The sequence below is a fragment of the Giraffa tippelskirchi genome, chromosome 1 (assembly GCF_054371585.1).
Source record: "Giraffa tippelskirchi isolate mGirTip1 chromosome 1, T2T-mGirTip1v1.2.pri, whole genome shotgun sequence".
NCBI lineage: Eukaryota > Metazoa > Chordata > Mammalia > Artiodactyla > Giraffidae > Giraffa > Giraffa tippelskirchi.
In genome coordinates this window covers 38,780,550-38,800,275 of record NC_137275.1, presented here as the reverse complement: position 1 = coordinate 38,800,275, position 19,726 = coordinate 38,780,550, and the positions used below count along the sequence as shown (strand labels likewise).

The 19,726-nt window shown below is 38.0% G+C and overlaps 1 long non-coding RNA gene across 1 annotated transcript in view; it reads left to right on the top strand.

Annotated features, from left to right (window-relative positions):
• The window catches only part of LOC145544834 (uncharacterized), a 246,478-nt gene that overhangs the window by 15,900 nt on the left and 210,852 nt on the right, over positions 1 to 19,726 (top strand). The window contains exon 4 of the long non-coding RNA XR_014081659.1: positions 16,792 to 16,942. This is a non-coding gene — a long non-coding RNA (uncharacterized LOC145544834). The remainder of the gene's footprint in view (positions 1 to 16,791; positions 16,943 to 19,726) is intronic.

Genomic DNA, 19,726 nt, shown 5'->3' with positions numbered 1-19,726 from the left:
ATCAGCAACAGGTATACATATGTCCCCTCCCTCATCAACCTCCCTCCCACCTCCCATCCCGTCCCACCCTCTAATTTGTCACAGAGCTGCAGTGTGAGTTTCCTGAGTCATAAAGCATATTCCCACTGGCTATCTATTTTGCATATTTTAGTGTATATATTTCTATTGTACTCTCTTCATTTGTTCCACCCTCTCCTTCTTAAACCCCTCCCCTGTGTTCATGAGTCTGTTCTCTATGTATGCATCTCCACTGCTGCCCTGTAAGTAGGTTCATCAGTACCTCTTTCTAGATTCCATATGTAAGTGTTAATATATGATATTTGCTTTTCTTTTTCTGATTTACTTCACTGTGTATAATAGACTCTAGGTTCATCCACTTCATCAGCACTGACTCTAATGTATTCTTTTTAATGGCTGATTAATACTTCAAATGATGAAAGATGACATCTTTGAGCCCATCTTCTCCTGTGAGAATTCCAACATTGCAACTTGCTGCTGAGCAACCATCAACAGGAGAATGTTGGATCCCACCAAAAAAAGATACCGCATGTCCAAGGACAAAGAAGAAGCTCCAACAAGACAGTAGGAGAGGCAAACTCATGTTTAGAATCAAACCCAAAACCACCAGAGATGCTCGAGGGCTCAATCAAAACGTTGTGTACATAAGGACCCAGAGGCCCCATAGAGACTGAGCCAGATCTGCCTTTGAGTGAGTGTCTCCTGCAGAGGCATGGGTCAGCAGTGGCCTGCCATGGGAACCGGGGCTCTGGCTGCAGCAGACCTGGGTCACTCAGCATGTGGCATAAACCCTCTTGGAGGAGGTCATCATTAGCCCCACCATAGAGCTGCCCAGCAGATGGCCCACAAACTGCAGAATAATTATACCAAAAAAATTCTCACACTGTTAAGAGTTCTAGGATCCACAACAGATTTCCCAACCTGGGGATTCAGCAAAGGGACTGAGAACCCCCAGGGAATTTGACTTTGGAGGCCAGTGGGATTTGATTACGGAAATTCCAGAGAACGGGGGAAGTAGACTCTTGGAGAGCACAAACAAAACTTTTGCACACCAGGAGCCAGGAGAAAGGAGCAGTGTCCCCACAAAGACTGAGCCAGACTTGCCTGTGAGTGTCCAGGAGTTTCCAGTGGAGGACTGGGGTGACAGTTTGGCCTCAGGCCAAACAACTGGGAGGGCACATATCCACACCCTTCAATAGAAAATTGGATTAAAGATTTACTGAGCATGGACCTGCCCATCAGAGCAAGACCCAGTTTCCCCCAGTCAGTCTCTCTCATCAGGGAGCTTCCATAAGCCTCTTACATTTATTCACCAGAGAGCGTACAAATGAAAACCACAATCACAGAAAACTAGTCAAATTGATCACAGGGACCATAGCCTTGCCTGACTCAGTGAAACTATGAGCCACGCCATGTAAGGCCACTCAAGATGGACGGGTCCTGGTGGAGACTTCTGACAAAACATAATCCACTGGAGAAGGGAATGGCAAACCACTTCAGTATTCTTGCCTTGAGAACCCCATGAACAGTATGAAAAGACAAAAAGATAGGACACTGAAAGATGAACTCCCCAGGTTGATAGGTACCCAATATCCTATGGGAGATCAGTGGAGAAATAACTCCAGAAAGAATGAAGAGATGAAGCCAAAGCAAAAATAACACCCAGTTGTGGATGTGACTCGTGATGGAAGTGAAGTCCAATGCTGTAAGGAAAAATATTGCATAGGAACCTGGAATGTTAGGTCCATGAATCAAGATAAATTGGAAGTGGCCAAACAGGAGATGGCAACAGTGAATATAGACATTTTAGGAATCAGTGAACTAAAATGGACTGGAATGGGTGAATTTAATTCAGATGACCATTATATCTACTGTGGGCAAGAATCCCTTAGATGAAATGTAGTAGCCATCATTGTCAACAAAAGAGTCAAAATTGGAGTACTTGGATGCAATGTCAAAAATGACACAATAATCTCTGTTGGTTTTCAAGGTGAACCATTCAATATCACAGTAAACTAAGTCTATACCACAAGCATTACTGTCAAAGAAGCTGAATTGAACGGTTCTATGATGACCTACAAGACCTTTTAGAACTAACACTAAAAAAGATGTCTTTTTCATTATAGGGGACTAGAATGCAAAAGTAGGAAGTAAAGAGATAACCTGAAGTAACAGACAATTTTGGACGTGGAGTACAAAATAAAGCAGGGCAAAGGCTAACAGAGTTTTACCAAGAGAACACACTTGGTCAGAGCAAACACCCTCTTCCAACAACACAAGAGACATCTCTATACGTGGACATCACCAGATGGTCAATACCAAAATCAGATTGATCATATTCTTTGCAGTCAAAGATGGAGAAGCACTATACAGTCAGCAAAAACAAGACCAGGAGATGACTGTGGCTCAGATCATGAACTCATTGCAAAATTCAGACTTAAATTGAAGAAAGTAGGGAAACCAATAGATCATTCAGGTATGACCTAAATCAAATCCCTCATGATTATACAGTGAAGTGACAAATAGATTCAAGGGATTACATCTCATAGACAGAGTACCTGAAGAACTATGGAGAGAGGTTCATGACATTGTTACAGAGGCAGTGATCAAGACCATCCTCAAGAAAAAGAAATGGAAAAAGACAAAATGATTGTCTGAGGAGGCCTTACAAATAGCTGAGAAAAGAAGAGAAGCTAAAGGCAAAGGAGAAAAGGAAAGTTATACCCATCTGAACACAAATTTTCAAAGAATAGAAAGGAGAGAGAAGAAAGCCTTCCTCCTTGATAAATGCAAAAAAAAAGAGGAAAACAAAAAATGGGAAAGACTAGAGATCACTTTAAGAAGATTAGAAATACCATGGGAAATATTTCATTTGACGAAGATCACAATAAACGACAGAAACGGTATGGACCTAACAGAAGCAGAAGATATTAAGAAGAGGTGGCAAAAATACACAGAAGAACTATACAAAAAAGATATTCATGACCCAGATAACCACGATGGTGTGATCACTGACCTAGAGCCCGACATCCTGGAGTCTGAAGTCAAATGGGCCTTAGGAAGCATTACTATGAACAAAACTACTGGAGGTGGTGGAATTCCAGTTGAGCTCTTTCAAATCCTAGAAGGTGATGCTGTGAAACTGCTACACTCAATATGCCAGCAAATTTGGAAAACTCAGCAGTGGCCACAGGACTGGAAAAGTTCAGTTTTCATTTCAATCCCAAGGAAAGGCCATGACAAAGAATGTTCAAACTACTGCACAATTGCACTCATCTCACACAGTAGCAAAGTAATGCTCAAAATTCTCCAAGTTAGGCTTCAACAGTTTGTGAACAGTGAACTTCCAGATGTTAAGCTGGTTTTAGAAAAGGCAGAGGAACCAGAGATCAAATTGCCAACATTCATTGGGTCACAGAAAAAGCAAAGGAGTTCAAGAAAAGCATCTAGTTCTGCTTTATTTACTACACCAAAACCTTTGACTGTGTGGATCACAACAAACTGTGGAAAATTCTTAAAGAGATGGGAATACCCGACTACCTGACCTGCATCCTGAGAAATCTGTATGTAGGTCAAGAAGCAACAGTTAGAACTGGACATGGAACAATGGACTGTTCCAAACTGGGAAAGGGGTACTCCAAGGCTATATATTGTCATCTTCCTTATTTAACTTACATGCAGAGTACATCATGTGAAATGCCAGGTTTGATGAAGCACAAGCTGGAATCAAGATTGCCAGAAGAAATTTCATAATCTCAGATATGCAAATGACACCATCCTCATGGCAAAAGTGAAGAGGAACTAAAGAGCATCTTGGTGAAAGTGAAAGAGGATAGTGAAAAAGCTGGCTTAGAACTCAACATTCAAGAAACTAAAATCATAGCATCTGGTCCCATCACTTCATTGCAAATAGATGGGGAAACAATGGAAAGAATGACAGACTTTATTTTCTTGGGCTCCAAAATTACTGCATATGGTGACTGCAGCCATGAAATTAAAAGATGTTTGCTCCTTGGAAGAAAAGCTATGGCCAACCTAGACAGCATATTAAAAAGCACAGACATTACTTCACCAACAAAGATTCGTCTAGCCAATGCTATGGTTTTTCCAGTAGTCATGTATGGTTGTGATGGTTGGACCATAAAGAAAGCTGAGTGCCTAAGAATTGGTGCTTTTGAACTGTGGTGTTGGAGAAGCCTCTTGAGAGTCCCTTGGAATTCAAGGAGATCAAACCAGTCAATCCTAAGTGAAATCATTACTGAATATTCATTGGAAGGACTGATATTGAAGCTGAAGGTCCAATACTTTGACCACCTGATGTGAGAAATTGACTCATTGGGAAAGACCCTGAGGCTGGGAAAGATTGAAGTCAGGAGAAGAAGGGAATGACAGAGAATGAGATGGTTGGATGGCATCACCGATCAATGGACATGAGTTTGTTCAGGCTCCAGGATTTGGTGATGGACAGGGAAGCCTGGTGCACTGCAGTTCATGGGGTCACAAAGAGTTGGACACGACTGCACAACTGAACTGAACTGAACTGAATATTCCATTGTATATATGTACCAGGGCTTCTTTATCCATTCATGTGTTGATGGATATCTAAGTTGCTTCCTTTTCCTAGCTATTGTAAATAGTGCTGCAATGAACATTGGGTACATGTGTCTTTTTCAGTTTTGATTTTCTCAGGTTATATGCCCAGTATTGGGACTGTTGGGCCATATGTTAGTTTTATTTGTAATTTTTTAAGTAATCTACATACTGTCTTTCATAGTTCCAAAATATACAAGCGGGTTATGCAACTCTGTAACATAAAAACAAACAGCCCAATCAAAAAGTGGGCAAAGACCTAAACAGACATTTCTGCCAAAAGACATACTGATGACTAATAAACACACAAAAAGATGTGTAATATTGCTCTTTATTAGAGAAATATACATCAAACTGCAATGAAATATCACCTCACAGTTGTCAGAATGGCCATCATCAAAATATCTACAAACAATAAATGATGCAGAGGATGTGGAGAAAAGGAAACTCCTAGTTTTTAACCGCAATTACATTGCCTTTTAGGGGCTTCCCTGATAGCTCAGTTGGTAAAGAATCTGCCTGCAATGCAGAAGACCCTGGTTTGATTCCTGGGTTGGGAAGATCCGCTGGAGAAGGGATAGGCTATCCACTCCATTATTCTTGGGCTTCCCTCTTGGATCAGACAGTAAAGAATCTGCCTCCTATGCGGGAGACCTCGGTTGCAAAGATTCCCTGGAGAAGGGAAAGGCTACCCACTCCAGCGTTCTGGCCTGGAGAATTGCATGGACTGTGTAGTCCATGGGATCACAAAGAGTCGGACACAACTGAACTACTTTCACTTCACAATGCCTTTTATGATACGTGGTGGTAGTGGTGCTCAAACAATGCCCAGTTGTGCTGAACTCTGCAACCCTATGGACTATAGTGTGACAGACTCCTCTGTTCATGGAATTCTCCGGTCAAGAATATTGGAGTGGGTTGCCATTTCCTCCTTCATGGGATATTTCCAACCAAGGGATTGAACCCGCATTCTTATGCCTCCTGCATTGGCTGATGGATTCTTTACCAATAGTGCCACTGCTGCTGCTGCTAAGTCGCTTCAGTTGTGCCTGACTCTCTGCGACCCCATATTGAGTGCAGCACTTTCACAGCATCATCTTTGAGGATTTGAAATAGCTCAACTGGAATTCCATCACCTCCACTAGCTTTGTTCATGATGATGCTTTCTAAGGCCCACTTGACTTCACTTTCCAGGATGTCTGGCTCTAGGTGAGTGATCACACCATCGTGATTACCTGGGTCGTGAAGATCTTTGTTGTACAGTCCTTCTGTGTATTCTTGCCACCTCTTCTTAATATCTTCTGCTTCTGTTAGGTCCATACCATTTATGTCCTTTATCGAGCCCATCTTTGCATGAAATGTTCCCTTGGTATCTCTAATTTTCTTGAAGAGATCTTTAGTCTTTCCCATTCTGTTGTTTTCCTCTATTTCTTTGCACTGACCGCTGAGGAAAGCTTTCTTATCTCTCCTTGCTATTCTTTGGAACTCTGCATTCAGATGGGAATATCTTTCCTTTCCTCCTTTGCTTTTTGCTTCTCTTCTTTTCCCAGCTATTTGTAAGGCCTCCTCAGACAGCCATTTTGCTTTTTTGCATTTCTTTTCCATGGGGATGGTCTTGATCCCTGTCTCCTGTAAAATGTCACGAACCTCTGTCCATAGTTCATCAGGCACTCTGTCTATCATATCTAGTCCCTTAAATCTATTTGTCACTTCCACTGTATAATCATAAGGTATTCGATTTAGGTCATACGTGAATGGTCTAGTAGTTTTCCCTACTTTCTTCAATTTAAGTCTGAATTTGGCAATAAGGTGTTCATGATCTGAGCCACAATCTGCTCCTGGTCTTGTTTTTGCTGACTGTATAGAGCTTCTCCATCTTTGGCTGCAAAGAATATAATCAATCTGATTTTGGTGTTGACCATCTGGTGATGTCCATGTGTAGAGTCTTCTCTTGTGTTATTGGAAGAAGGTGTTTTCTATGACCAGTGCATTCTCTTTGCAAAACTCTTGTTAGCCTTTGCCCTGCTTCATTCTGTACTCCAAGGCCAAATTTGCCTGTTACGCCAGGTGTTTCTTCACTTCCTACTTTTGCATTCCAGTCCCCTATAATGAAAAGGACATCTTTTTGGGGCGTTAGTTCTAAAAGGTCTTGTAGGTCTTCATAGAACCGTTCAAGTTCAGCTTTTTCGGCGTTACTGGTCAGGGCATAGACTTGGATTACCGTGATATTGAATGGTTTGCCTTGGAAACGAACAGAGATCATTCTGTCGTTTTTGAGATTGCATCCAAGTACTGCATTTTGGACTCTTTTTTTGACCATGATAGCTACTCCATTTCTTCTAAGGGATTCCTGCCCACAGTAGTAGATATAATGGTCATCTGAGTTAAATTCACCCATTCCAGTCCATCTTAGTTCACTGATTCCTAGAATGTCGACATTCACTCTTGCCGTCTCCTGTTCGACCACTTCCAATTTGCCTTGATTCATGGACCTAACATTCCAAGTAGTTAAGGAGGAGGCAATTGTTTCTCTTGAGCCTGTAGTATCTCCATTGCCTTTTTCTCAAAATAATCCACATGCCAAGATTGCATGTCTTGGGGATGTCAGTTCTGAACACCTGTGTTTATAATCACACTTCTATAGAAGAAAAGTATGTAAAAATTATGTCTTTTGGCTAAAACGTGGCTAAAGCTATTGACTGAAGAAAATTACACAATATGAGATTTGTGAGTTAAGCTTTATATAGAACCAGATGAGAACTATAGTCCAGGAGACAGCTTCTCAGCTCTGTGCAACTTCTCCAAAGAGATAGTGGAGGAGGTCAGTATAAACATGATATCAGTGAAGGGGGATACTTGTAATCAAGCACACATTTTGGCAGAAGATTACTGCTACTCAAGAGGTACAGCTGTCTCCATTGATGAGATTAGTGATTTTTTAGATGTGAGAAAATGCAAGAAATCAACCTCATAAAATCTGAAATAAGTGCCCTAATAAAAGGGAATTCGGGGACCTACAGTTAGGAAGACATTTATCAAAAGTTTAACTATATGTGCGTGGGTTTATCTCTGGGCTTTCTATTTTGTTCCATTGATCTATATTTCTATCTTTGTGCCAATACCATACTGTCTTGATGACTGTGGCTTTGTAGTAGCACCTTATCTTCGACAAAGGAGGCAAGAATATACAATGGAGAAAAGACAATCTCTTTAACAAGTGGTGCTGGGAAAACTGGTCAACCACTTGTAAAAGAATGAAACTAGAACACTTCCTAACACCGTACACAAAAATAAACTCAAAATGGATTAAAGATCTAAACGTAAGACCAGAAACAATAAAACTTCTAGAGGAAAACATAGGCAAAACACTCTCCGACATAAATCACAGCAGGATCCTCCATGACCCACCTCCCAGAATATTGGAAATAAAAGCAAAAATAAACAAATGGGACCTAATTAAAATTAAAAGCTTTTGCACAACAAAGGAAACTATAAACAAGGTGAAAAGACAGCCTTCAGAATGGGAGAAAATAATAGCAAATGAAGCAACAGACAAACAATTAATCTCAAAAATATACAAGCAACTTCTGCAGCTGAATTCCCGAAAAATAAACGACCCAATCAAAAAATGGGCCAAAGAACTAAACAGACATTTCTCCAAAGAAGACATACAGATGGCTAACAAACACATGAAAAGATGCTCAACATCACTCATTATTAGAGAAATGCAAATCAAAACCACAATGAGGTATCATTTCACACCAGTCAGAATGGCTGCTATCCAAAAGTCTACAAGCAATAAATGCTGGAGAGGGTGTGGAGAAAAGGGAACCCTCTTACACTGTTGGTGGGAATGCAAACTAGTACAGCCACTATGGAGAACAGTGTGGAGATTCCTTAAAAAACTGGGAATAGAACTGCCATATGACCCAGCAATCCCACTGCTGGCCATATACACCGAGGAAACCAGAATTGAAAGAGACGCGTGTACCCCAATGTTCATCGCAGCACTGTTTACAATAGCCAGGACATGGAAGCAACCTAGATGTCCATCAGCAGACGAATGGATAAGGAAGCTGTGGTACATATACACAATGGAATATTACTCAGCCATTAAAAAAAATACATTTGAATCGGTTCTACTGAGATGGATGAAACTGGAGCCCATTATACAGAGTGAAGTAAGCCAGAAAGAAAAACAACAATACAGTATACTAATGCATATATATGGAATTTGAAAGATGGTAACGATAACCCTATATGCGAGACAGAATAAGAGACACAGATGCATGGAACAATTTTTATGGACTCTGAGGGAGAAGGTGAGGGTGGGACGTTCTGGGAGAATGGCATTGAGACATGTGTATTGTCATATGTGAAACAGAGCACCATTCCATGTTCGATGCATGTGACAAGGGCTCAGGGCCGGGGCAATGGGATGATCCAGAGGGATGGGATGGGGAGGGAGGTGGGTGGGGGGTCCGGGAAGGGGAACACATGTAAACCCATGGCTGATTCATGTCAATGTATGGCAAAAACTATTACAATATTGTAAAGTAATTAGCCCCCAACTAAAATAAATAAATTTATAAAAAAAAAAAAAAAAAAAAACATATCCTTTACAGAAGAAAAAATTTGTATGCATTAATGCTTCTACTTGCAGACACACATATTAAACATTATTAAACATAAAAAAAAAAAAAAAAAAGTTTAACTAGACTGAGCAAAATGTGAAGGTCTTGTTCACCCTTCTTCTATAACCAACCAGTCCCTTCACTGCATGACTTTGGAAATGACTCAGTTGTTTTCTGCCTTAATAGCTTTGCAGTTGCAAAACCACATACTATATGAAACCACATGGTCTAGACTCTTGTGTCTTGCTTTTTAAACACTCTATACTATGTTTTAAACTCATCCATACTACTGTTTCTATTAGTAGTTCATTCCTTTTTATTCTTGGATAGAATTCCATGGCTTGAGTTTACTGCAGATTTTGCTCTTCCCCATTTGAGGTATATTTGGATTGTTTCCAGATGTGAGCAATTACAAATGAAGCTGCTTTAAGTCATTATGTACATGCTTTTATGAGACATAGATTTTCATTTTAATAGGGTAAATATCTAGTAGCGGGGATTGCTAGATCATATGTTAACTTTATAAGAGATAACCACACCGTATTTGAAATGTGTTTTGTATTCATGCCAGTAATCTCTCAGAGTTGGAGTTACTATACATACTTGCTGAAACACTGTATTCTAGCCTTTTAGTTTGATTAGTTTATTTAAGTAATTTTAATAATTGTGTAATGCTAAGTCATTGTGGTATAAATTTGCTACTCTAATGACCAATGATGTCCAGTATCTTTTTATTTGCTTAATAATCACCTGTACATCTTCTTTGGTGAAGTTTCACAAAATATTTTGTCAATTTGTTCAATGCTTTGTTTTCTTACTATTGATTTTTGAGAATTTTTTATGTAATACAGAAAATTTCTTTAGTGGACATGTAACTTGAAAATGTTTTCGCTAGAATTGTTACCTGTCTTTTCATCTTGTTCAGATTTGGACACTGTTAGCAGAATCTGGAGTCTTAAGATCACAGGTTTTTGAGTCAAACACTTCAAGATGATTTTGTTATGTTATTAGGTATTTTTTGGACAAGCTATTTAATTTTCTTTTGCCTTAATGTCTTCAGTGAGCAAACATAACAAGAACTATGTTCAAATATTAAATTTATATAGCACTTGATATAAAGATGGAACCAGAGCCAAGGGATCAGGGTTCTAGTTGGGATCTCCACTCTTTTCTTTCCATTTAGTTCTTGAAGACGGAGAAGGCAATGGCACCCCACTCTAGTACTCTTGCCTGGAAAATCCCATGGACAGAGAAGCCTGGTAGGCTACAGCCTATGGGGTCGCTAAGAGTTGGACACGATTAAACGACTTCACTTTCACTTTTCCCTTTCATGCACTGGAGAAGGAAATGGCAACCCACTCCAATATTCTTCCCTGGAGAATCCCAGGGACGGCGGAGCCTGGTGGGCTGCCATCTATGGGCTCACACAGAATCGGACACGACTGAAGCGACTTAGCAGCAGCAGCAGCAGTTCTTGAAGAATCCCTTGCCTTATCTGCAAAATGAGAACATTCAGCTAAATTATATCCACACTACTTCTCTACCATGATCTGAAACTATTATAAATCATAGCTTCATCTTAGAACACACAATATTTTTATTCATTAAATCATACTCATCTATCTCCTGCAGATACTGTGTTTGTGTATTCGTGAATATGATATTGTGAACTATTACTGATATTTGAATGTAAATATTTGGAGCATTTAATAACATAGTTATACAGTTTGCAAACTAGATTTCCTCTTATTAATAGCATGTCATGATTTCTTATTCTGAAGACTACTATGCTGTTATCTAGAGTTAAAATGAGAGTGCTGCCTAAATAATTTTTGAAAAATATAAAATATATGTTTATTAATAAAACTATAAATTATAAAAATTATATTTATTAGGGTACCAATAAACTTATTAAATGTAAAATGGAAGTGAAAGTGTTAGTCACTCAATTGTATCCAATTCTTTGCAACCCCATGGACTGTAGCCCATCACACTCCACTACCTGTGAGATTCTCCTGGCAAGAATACTGGAGTGGGTAACATTCCTTTCTCCAGGTTATCTTCTCGACCCAGGAATCAAACCCAGATCTCCTGCACTGCAGGCAGATTCTTTACCATCTGAGGCACCAGGGAAGTCTCTAAAGGGTAAAATATATTTTTCAAATAACTGTTAATTCATAGTCAAGTAATTTGTATAATTTGCCATTTTTTTTCTGTACAGTATACATGCATGTGTTGCGTGTTCAGTGAGCATGGTTTCATGCTCACTGAAAAAGCAAAGTTTCTGAAACTGCTGCTATTTCACAAAAGACTAATAGATACTAACTTTCAAGGACGCATTTACATTAAGCAGGATAATTTTAAGATATTATCTTTCCCACTAGATAATAATGTAAAAAGGAAATTAAGAATCCATTATTGAGCTACAGAAACAGGAGAAAAGAACCACTCAAAATGAAAACAATACAAATAAAAGCTTTGTATTAACAATACAAAGAATTAGACAATTCTTCTATCTGCTAAAATGTCATTGCATACTTCACAACTCAATCTGCCTTTGTCTCAAGGATCACTCAGACATCTCATAAAGCCTTATCCCATTTTTATAATAACCAAGAAATTATTTAGAGAAGCACTAAAAACGCTTAAAAGTAGAAGAGTTGTTGTGAGGGCATTCCATTGGCAGTGCATTTCTGTCCTTCTAGGCATATTTCACAGTAATTTAAAAACTGAAGATATTTGTAAAATTAAAATATTGTTGACTCCAGCAGGTTTGAGTACTGAAGGTTTAATATCTTTGTTGAAAGCAGTGCATAGTTTGACAACACAGAAAATCCCATAGATAGTCCTCAATTTCTCTCTCCAGTGAAGCAAGAGCATAATCTGGACACTAAAAAGAATAAAGATAGCTATTGCTGATCACCCCAGTCTTATAATACAGGAAAATTCACTTTCTCCAAGATTAAATATCCAGTGGTGTGGTCCATGATCATATTTCAGCAAGAATATATTTCCTTTGGGGAGAAAATATAAGTTTGCTGACTAAAGATACTTAAATTATCTGCAATTTCAAGATTCAGCAGTGACCAGGGTTTCCTACATCAAACAAAGGCAAAAAGTAAAAAATTTAAAGTTTTAAAACCAACACTTTATTAGTTGATCAGCAACTGGAATTCCTTAAACATAGCGTAATAAATTACTTAGGCTATGTTCAACATATGATAATTTGAGTCAATTTTCTAGACATTCTTTAATAACAAAATCTTAATTGTTTATTTTTGTTGGCTTCATACATTCATTTGAATTATTGATTCTCCCCTTTAATATTGAACTGCCATGTGCTTAAGATGTTTCAAGGATATGGGGAAATATGGGATAAATGCCAAAAAATATTCATTTAAAATATAAATTCTCTTGATTTTCACATTAGCCATCTAATTAATATTTTGGATGCAAGGCTAAGAGGAAGAAGAAAGTATGCTTGCTATACTAATTGCCTCAAGCAATGTCCTGTCTTATATGTTAATACTTCTTCACATAAACTGATCGTGCCAATGATGATCTTCAAGTAAATCATCCCAGATCATATAACAGAGAGTTCGGAGCATCAGATTTAGATAACAGTGGTAGGCTATTTTGAGTAATTTTATAAAATGTGATTTTTCTCAAAAGGCTTTAGTCGAATATCTAAAGATGTTTCTAGATAATGCCTAAGCTAAGTAATATGAATTAATAAATTAATTCAGAAACTTATGATTACATTTGCCATGGCAAAGTTAATGATTTACTTTGACTAAATCTGCCTTTATTAGGCAGGTGTATGACTAGTAGTAAGAGATCATTCACTAGAATCTTAGACATACCCATTATTTCATAACAAAATTCTAGGCATTTAAATTCATATATATATATATATATATATATACACACACACAAAAAAAAAAAACACAAATCACTACTTAAATCTATAAATGGCTGTTTTCACTATAACTGGGATACTGTCATTTAAACTATCAAGTATTCTTAAATGTAAATGTTCACTTGTTTTTGATCATTTAACAGAAAAAAGACCAGTATTAAATTATGTATATGTATGTGTGTGTATATATATATATATATATACACACACACACATAGCAGCAGCTACATTTGATAAAGAACCTTTCTGAGCAGGCCTGGAGAATTCAATGGACAGAGGAGCCTGGTGGGGTTGCAAGAGTCGGACACAACCGAGTGACTAACAGTACTACTACTACTACTACTACTACTGAGTAGGACTCCTAAGACTGAGTTATAAACTTCCACATAACAGAGCTCTACTTATACTGACTCTAAGAGAAAGAAAGTGAAATATTTTTTTCCATTTAAAAAACACATTAATGAGTGCCATTCCCTCCAGGCTCCTTTATGTGAGAGAGAAGAAAGGAATGGCCACCAATCCAGCTAGTTTAGCCACTGGAAAATTAGATTTGTACCTCCTCTTTATAATCCCCACAGCATCTATTATAAACTTGGTTTAGATGCCCAAAAGCTTAACTGAATTTGAGTTAGCATTGTAACCTCTTCATTTGTCAAATTAATGGACCACCAATTTAACAATCAGGAGATGGCCTGAGGGAAAAAGAGCCCAGAAGAAACAAGTTTTCTTTAGGGGTAAGGAATGGAAATTCTGAAACAAGAAGACAATTCTGGTTTTGGAAGAACACCAGAGTAAAGGCACCTGAGAAGTTGGTAGTAAGATGACTTTTCTACATGGGAGGAAAGCACCATGGCAGAAGTACTCCATGATGAGTACATTGTTATTGTGGACCATGTCTAATACCTAATTTGATAGCAACTGTTTATTTTGCTTCTTGCAGAGATCTTCAATAACCTCTCTCACTTGCCTAATCCACACTCATCTAAATCTCTTTAGAGCCAATTACATGGTTGCATAACAGAAGGAGCTGAACAATTACACTTAGCCTTTCTTTCAGGAAATTTGAAAATATATATGTGATAAAAACATTTTCCTGGTCCAATAACCCTTTCATGATCTAGAATGCTGGACTTTGAAGTTTTAATCTTGAGCAGTCTCAGAGTCATTTTCCTTTGGAAAGTCCTAGTTTTGCTTTCAGAATTTCTGTTTCCTACTTTGTATAATAAGGAAACATAACTCCCAATTATGATAAGAATATATGTCATACTCTGTAAATGATTTGCAAATTTAATCTTGAGTCAAAACACAGTCTACCATGGGAGGCACACTGATATCTAAAAGATGAAAAATGATTAATTTTATATGTATGTGTATATATATGTTATATATATATACCTATATATATAATATATATATGTTAATGATTGAAGGCAAAAGAAAGGGACTGCAAAGGATGAGATAATCAGATAACATTACCAACTCAGTGGACAGGAATTTGAGCAAACTGGGAGATGGTGGAGGACATAGGACCTTGGCATGCTACGGTCCATGAGGTTGCAAAGAGTCAGACAAAACTTAGCAACTGAACATGTTAGTGATAAGTTTTTAACAGAGTAGATTAAAAGTAAACTCTGGCAGAGGTTTCAGGGAGAACTCAGGGTTCTTTCCATCTCATTTGTTCCAAACACAGCCCCATACGTTTCAGTGACTATTGAGATCTATAGCCTACAGTGAAAAGTGAAGTGAAAGCTAGTCAACAGTTGTGTCCAACTCTGCGATCCCATGAACTGTAGCCTGCCTGGTTCCTCTGTCCATGGAATTTTCCAGGGAGTACTGGAGTGGGTTGCCACTTCCTTCTCTAAGGGATCTTCCCTACCCAGGGATAGAACCTGGGTTTCCTGCTTTGCAGGCAGATTCTTTACCTGCAGATTCTTTAACTGAGCCACTAGCGAAGACCATAGATTACAGGTCTTCTCTCAAATGGTGACATTATACCTGGAAACAATAATCTTGAATCTTCATCTATTTAACTTCAGCCATACACTTAACTGAAACATTTGTCATTAATATTTCAAAGGACTATCTAAAGTACTGGTCAACTTTTCACTATTTCATATACTCAGGATAAATGATGCACTTAGCCTTCTTCTTAGGGTCACTCAACTATCTGAGTGTGCTCTAGGAAAGACCTCTCAACCAGTACATGCAGCACCCCGAAAGAGTTCCATGGATTTGAGGTAGTGGCTCAGTGGTAAGTAATCCTCCTGCAATGCAGGAGACACAGGAGATGAGTTCAATCCTTGGGTCAGGAAGATCCCCGGGAGGAAGAAATGGCAATCCACTCCAGTATCCCTGCCTGAGAAATCACATGGACAGAGGAATCTGGAGGGCTACAGTCAATAGGGCTGCAAAGGGTTGGGCATGACTGAGCCCACATGCATAAGTAAAAATGTACAGTTCAACCTGGGACCTATTCAGAAAGAAAAGAATGTTAAAAATATTGACATTTATCACTTTTGGAACACAGACTGATACAGCGTTTTGATTTATTGAATATAGATTTTCAAAATATTTTTTTTTAATTGTTGCTATGCATATTAAGGGCTTCCTTGTGGCTCAGCTGGTAAAGAACCTGCTTGCAATGCAGAAGACCCAGGTTCAATTCCTGGGTTGGGAAGATCCACTGGAGAAGGGAAAGGCTACCCACTCCAGTATTCTGGGCTGGAGAATTCCACGGACTGTATAGTCACGGGGTCACAAAGAGATGGATATGACTGAGCCACTTTCACTTTCATGCATATTAAAGCAAGAAAATACTTCTGTATTGATGATTGAAACACTAAAAATAATGATTCTAGGTACACATTCATGTATTTTGGTCAATTTCTAGTTCATATATATTTTAATAACATTTACATAGTATTTCACTAAAAATTAAATTTTCTAAAATTTATCAGTATTTTATTTTTATTTACCTGCAATATTTGTTAGAGTAACATGTTTCTTATATATATATATATATATATATATATAAAAATGTGTATATATACACAATTTCTTTTCATTAATATGTAATATTTTTATTTGAAAAACAAAACACTAAATATTCCTCTAACTAGTTCTGATTTATCTTGTAAGCTTAGATCAAAATCTGCTGAGACCATTTTTAATCATAATTTTTTCCATCTGTGAATATTTCAGGCTGAATAGCTTTCATCTTTCCTGAAGTTTTTGAGAATTCTTTCATATAATTTGTGTTGTTTCTCCATTCTCTTCATTAGTGTCTTAAAGGCTATCTCAGGTCTATGCATTTAATTTATCTACCAGCCAGATCACAAAATCCTGTGATCAGTATTTCTTTCTCTGTTCCCTCCAAGCTTGCTGATCTAAGTCCTTTTATTTTTAAAATAATCCCTTTAGTATACTTTTCATGATGTTTTGAGAGAAGCAAAACTCTCAGTGACAGCAATAAATGGAGAGGTTTAAATTAGTATCAATATGCTCACAATTTCAGTGTTTAAAAAGAAGAAAATTTATGCATCCTAGTTGCTAAAAACAATTATGTGGTATAATTTCCATGAAGGAAATAAAAATAAATAAATAAATAAATTTCTTTTCTCTCATCCCTAGAAAAAGTCTAGTTTGTGGGTTCAATCCCTGGATCAGGAAGATCCCCTGGAGAAGTATATGGCAACCCACTCCATATTCTTGCCTGGAGAATCCCATGGACAGAGGAGCATGGCAGGCTATGGTCCATAGGGTAGCAAAGAGTTGGACACGGGTGAGTGAGAGCATGACCATACATTCCAGGCTTAAGATATATTTTTCTTTTTTTTTTTTGATAAAAATTAAAATTACATTGAAAATGACAGGAGAAAAATAAAATAGCGCCAACTTCATAATTTCCTGAATTTTTTTCTTTCTTGAAACTTTAAGTTTTTTAAGCTAATTTAAGCTTTTTTTTAAAAAAGGAAAGAAGTGGTAAGTCTAATGGCAATATAACTGGAACAAATGCCTCAGCATTAAAACCAAAACAAACAACACAAAAAATTTTTTGAGGCTTATTTATAAGCCTCAAAGCATAAGTGTCTATCCATAAAGTCTTGCTTTTGAGATTTGCTGTATTTTGTGATCTAAGTCTATAAGAATGTAAAAATCATCCTTTATTGGCCTTGAAACCATTGGCAAATCATGAACTACAGTAAATTTTGTTTTTCTCATTACAGTGATAATAACAGTACATCTTGAATTATTTTAATATAAAGACTGTCTTTGTTTTTATACATTCAATTCTCTCAAGATTGCTCTTTTAGCATTCAACTTTAATAGTCCAGCTTTTCTTTCTGTAGATTTCAGGTTTTTCAGCCTCCATTTCCATTTCAATAAACTAACCGATCAGCCAAAAAAATGGCAAAAATACTCTTTTAAAATAAAGCTGTTAATGACATAGGTGTATATAACCCTGGGACATGGCAATTTATTTAATTAATCACCAATTAAATAACTGGTGTCAGACATATCTTGAATAGCTATGAACTGATCTATTCTCTGTCAGATAAGTCCCTCAAAAGATAGTAAATCGTCTTTTTCATTTTGAATTGATGGCCAACTCAGTAGTCACATAATTAAATTTATGTTTAGAGGCAGAATTTGGTCTTATTTCCTGACTTAAAAAAAAAATCATGGCTAAAATATAGGAATTGGCATCATGTAAAGGCAATTATAGGGAATATCAATTTCAATTTAATGCCTCAGTCTCCCAAATTTTAATCGAGGTAAAGTTACATATATTTAATTTTAACTGGTCTCAGTTCAGTTCAGTTCAGTCCTCAGTAGTGTCCGACTCTTTGCGATCCCATGAATCGCAGCACGCCAGGCCTCCCTGTCCATCACCACCTCCCGGAGTTTACCCAAACCCATGTCCATCGAGTTGGTGATGCCATCCAACCATCTCATCCTCTGTCATCCCCTTCTCCTCTTGCCCCCAATCCTTCCCAGCATCAGGGACTTTTCCAATGAGTCAACTCTTCGCATGAGGTGGCCAAAGTATTGGAGTTTCAGCCTCAACATCAGTCCTTCCAATGAAAACACAGGACTGATCTCCTTTAGGATTGACTGATTGGATTTCCTTGTAGTCCAAGGGACTCTCAAGAGTCTTCTCCAACACCACAGCTCAAAAGCATCAATTCTGCAGCGCACAGCTTTCTTCATTGTCCAACTCTCACATCCATACATGACCACTGGAAAAACCATAGCCTTGACTAGATGGACCTTTGTTGACAAAGTAATGTCTCTGCTTTTAAATATGCTATCTAGGCTGATCATAACCTTCCTTCCAAGGAGTAAGCATCTTTTAATTTCATGGCTGCAATCACCATCAGCAGTGATTTTGGAGCTCAAAAAAATAAAGTGCGACGCTGTTTCCACTGTATCCCCATCTATTTCCCATGAAGTGATGGGACCAGATGCCATGATCTTAGTTTTCTGAACGTTGAGCTTTATGCCAACTTTTTAACTCTCCTCTTTCACTTTCATCAAGAGGCTCTTTAGTTCATCTTCACTTTCTGCCATAAGGGTGGTGTCATCTGCATATATGAGATTATTGATATTTCTCCCAGCAATCTTGATTCCAGCTTGTGTTTCTTCCAGCCCAGCCTTTCTCATGATGAACTCTGCATATAAGTTAAATAAGCAGGGTGACAATATACAGCCTTGACATACTCCTTTTCCTATTTGGAACCAGTCTGTTGTTCCATGTCCAGTTCTAACTGTTGCCTCCTGACCTGCATACAGGTTTCTCAAGAGACAGGTCAGATGGTCTGGTATTCCCATCTCTTTCAGAATTTTCCACAGTTTATTGTGATCCACACAGTCAGAGGCTTTGGCATAGTCAATAAAGCAGAAATAGATGTTTTTCTGGAACTCTCTTGCTTTTTCGATGATCCAGCGGATATTGGCAGTTTGATCTCTGGTTCCTCTGCCTTTTCTAAAACCAGCTTGAACATCTGGAAGTTCACGGTTCACATATTGCTGAAGCCTGGCTTGGAGAATTTCGAGCATTATTTTACTAGCGTGTGAGATGAGTGCAATTGTGCGGTAGTTTGAGCATTCTTTGGCATTGCCTTTCTTTGGGATTGGAATGAAAACAGACCTTTTCCAGTCCTGTGGCCACTGCTGAGTTTTCCATGTTTGCTGGCATATGGAGTGCATCACTTTCATAGGATCATCATTCAGGATTTGAAATAGATCAACTGGAATTCCATCACCTCCACTAGCTTTGTTCGCAGTGATGCTTTCTAAGGCCCACTTGACTTCACATTCCAGGATGTCTGGCTCTAGGTGAGTGATCACACCATCATGATTATCTGTGTCGTGAAGATCTTTTTTGTACAGTTCTTCTGTGTATTCTTGCCACCTCTTCTTAATGTCTTCTGCTTCTGTTAGGTCCATACCATTTATGTCCTTTATTGAGCACAACTTTGCATGAAATGTTCCCTTGGTATCTCTAATTTTCTTGAAGAGATCTCTAGTCTTTCCCATTCTATTGTTTTCCTCTATTTCTTTG